Genomic DNA, 3,881 nt, shown 5'->3' with positions numbered 1-3,881 from the left:
CTAGGTGGCCTGGGTAGGTGGTGTCACCTCCTCCTCCTCCTCCCTCTCTACGCCTTCCACTACCTCCTGCTCTAACCAATTATCGACAGACTCCATGAGAGGCGTTTCGACCTCAACCTTCCATGCAACAGTGGTGTCAATCCCATCCAATGATATGGCCTCCATATCAGATATCCTCTCAAGTTGCTTCACCCACAATCAAAGATTGTAGTAGACGTAGACCATGTCATTAAGACGCTAAGTCGCTGGGTCTCCAACCTGTACAAAGATCATAAAATAATAATTATAAAAAAAATATTATTTAATGAATTCAAAAAATTAATTGGAAATTTGGAATATTTTAAGTTTTAACCTGTTGCGCTTCTTGTGTAATTTTTCAAATACACTCCAGTTGCGCTCGCATCCTAAGGAGCTACATGTTTGGCTGAGGATTCGAATGACAAGCTTTCGCAAATGGGGTACTCTGGCACCATAGTAAGTCCACCATGCATATACAACAAAACTACAAATAAGATAAACATAAGAAAAAATGAAATTTGAAAGTTGAAGCAAAGTATGAAGTTATGAACTTGAAGAGACAATGAAATTTGAAGCAAACTAAAAAATACCTAGCATTATAGTCTTCCTATCAACCACAGCCATTTCAAAGCCAAATGTGCCACCTGCCATCCTGTATATCTCCATTTCTTTGGAGATTTCTGCACGTTATGCTGGAGATCGCACCATCTTATGAACACAGGTTAATAATCCATCCATGATCTCAACATCAAATAAGAACCCACATGGGTAAGAAAATGCGGGGTTCAAGTAAACCCCTGCAGCATGAATGGGACGATGGAGTGTGTTGTTCCATCATTCATCAATCACTTCCCATAGGAGGAGTTTTTTCTGAAATCCCTCATATCCCTTATCATCATAGTAGGCCCGAATGGATTCTTTGGCCCTATCCATGGCCTCATACAAATATCCCATTGCGGGCTTCTCACCATCAACTAATTGAAGAACCTTTACCAAAGGTTCAGTAACGGTGCACACCTCCTGCACTCCTGCCTAGAAGTCTTCTTGGTATGAAACTAATCTGCATATGGCCTCTCCTTCTGGTTTGCGGCTAAATGTCAAAGCATGCCACTCATTTGAAAGAAACATTCTCTTCACATCCCACATAGAATTCAAGAGGGATTGAAGAGATATGAAACTGGGGGCAAACTGTGTGATGCCGGGGCGCACCAACTCCTTGTTGTTGGTGAATTTTCTCATCAAGCTAAGCATAGATGGATGATTATATATAAATTTTGTAATGCTTTTTGATGAGTCAACAATATCTTTGAGAAAGGAAATTTTTCCTATGTCCTCCAACATCAAATCAGTATAATGTACAGCACAAGGTGTCCAAAATGAAGTAGGATGTCTCTCCATAAGCATTTTGCCAGCAACATCATAATTTGCAGCATTGTCCGTTATGACTTGGACAACATGTTCTGCACCCACCTCCAAAATAAACACATCTAGCAAATCACATAATAATTTTGCATCTTTGATATGTGAAGATGTATCAACAGATTCATAAACACTGTCCCCTTGGGACAACTAACCAAGAAGTTTATAAGTGTTCTCCCCTTTTGCTCTGTCCAACCATTTGACATCACAGTGCATCCTGTTTGTGCCCATGATGCCTAAACTCCTCCAATTTTTTGGTGTAGTCAACCTTTTCACCTTGAAGAATGCGGCTTTTAAAGTCATCATAAGAAGGGATTTTGTACCCTGGGCCAATAGTTGCAATAACATCAACAATAGGCTCGAAAAAGGGATTATTCCTTGTAATGCTGAAAAGAATATCATTCCAAAGGAGAAACTTGCCCAACAACTTGTCAGCTTGTTCTTTCTCATTTTTTTTAAGCATTGAAGTGATAGATGGTTGTGAACTAGGCGTGGTTCTAGGAACAAAAAATGATGAGGTAGCTATAGGGTTGGTTGTAAACATTGATGCTGAAGCAGAACTAGTGATATTTCCATATTCACCTCTTAACACCCTCCCTGTTAGTTGCTTCTTCAGATCTGCTTTGGCCACTCTGTCTTTCTCTAATTCTTCCAATGATCTCATGGCTCTTCGGATGGTTTCCACATTTGTATTGGTGTAAGGCCCTACATCACGTCCAGGGATTTGTGCAAGGTGATACTTCAATCTATAAACCCCCCTTGACATATGTTGCCCACACAATTTGCAAGACAAGTTCATTATATCAAACCCTCTATCAGGTTCACCAAATTCCGACAGAGGGTCCAATTTCCTTGGCATGTTTGTAACTTGGCTGAACTTTTGAGTTTTAAAGTAAGATGAAGTTTGAAGTTGAACCTATGGCACAATAAGAATTGCAAGTTAAAAAATAAAAAAAATTACATACATGACAACACAATGAATTTTTGACCAAAAAAAATATCTCAACTCAATTCAAAATGAACCCTCTCCACTTTATGCAACAAAAATGAAAAAGAAAAACACCATCAAATCCACTAAAAAATCATTGATAATCAATGGGTTATAGAACCGAAGAAAAAACAAGAAAAAAACCAAAACAAAATGGCCAAATTTGGTGCCCATACCTGGCAACCATGGTTTGCTGAAGAAATTTGATCCAAAGATGAAGTTCTCTTGCTTGGGATGCTAAAATTTCCCCTTTTTCTCCTCCTCTGCCCTAGTAAACGCCTTCCTCTCCTCCTCAGCTCTCAAACAACTCTGCTGTCTGCTAAAAATGACAAAAAAACTCATTTTTTTCTTGTAAAACGCTCTGTCTCGAAGCCTGGTGATTATTTCCCATTGAATCGTGATTATTTGGAAAAAATCGCGATTTTTTCAACGATTTTTTGGAAAAAAAAGTTCATAAAAAATCGCGCGATATTATCGGGAAAACAAAAAAATCGCGATTTTTTGATGTTATCGCGGTAAAATCGCGATTTTCGCAACACTATTAAATTTCCCATTCCTGCCATTGATGAATTACGTGGAGCAATTTACTTCACCAAGTTGGATCTTCGTTTAGGATATCATCAAATCAGAATGAAGACGGAAGACATTCCGAAAACAACATTTAGAACTCATGAGGGTCATTATGAATTTTTGGTCATGCCTTTTGGCCTTACCAATGCACCTTTTACATTTCAAGGTTTTATGAATTCCATTTTCAAACCTTTCCTTAGAAAATTTGTATTAGTATTTTTTGATGATATACTAATCTACAACAAGTCTTGGAAGGATCATGTTCAACATGTTGACAGGGTGCTCAAACTATTGGAGGAAAAACAATTATATGCAAAAACGTCCAAATGTTTCTTTGGAATACAGGAGATGGAATATCTGGGTCATATTGTATCTCATGAAGGTGTTAAGGTAGACCCTAGCAAAATTAAAGCCATTAAGGAATGGAAAATCCCCACATTCATAAAGCATCTGCGAGGATTTCTTGGGTTGACCGGGTATTATCGCAAGTTTGTTAAGAATTATGCGAAAATAGCAGCACCTCTAACAACATTATTGAAGAAAGATGCATTTTCTTGGACTCCAGAAGCAATGAAGGCCTTTGAATATCTTAAAGAGGCAATGTGCCAAGCACCGGTCTTAGTTACGCCAGACTTCAAAAAAACCTTTATTGTGGAATGTGATGCCTCAGGAAATGGAATTGGCGCTGTTTTAATGCAAGAAGGAAGACCCATTGCTTTTGAAAGTCGTCCAATCAAAGTAAAGTATTTACACAAAGCTATTTATGAGAAGGAAATACTGGCAAATACTACATGCACTTAAGAAATGGCGACCTTACCTAATGGGAAGACACTTCAAGGTAAAAACAGATCATGATAGTCTTAAATACTTTTTAGAACAAAGATTA

The sequence above is a fragment of the Pinus tabuliformis genome, chromosome 4_2 (assembly GCF_031772625.1).
Source record: "Pinus tabuliformis cultivar Carrire ecotype Pingquan chromosome 4_2, CPIR1, whole genome shotgun sequence".
Taxonomy (NCBI): domain Eukaryota; kingdom Viridiplantae; phylum Streptophyta; class Pinopsida; order Pinales; family Pinaceae; genus Pinus; species Pinus tabuliformis.
This window is presented reverse-complemented; position numbering follows the sequence as displayed.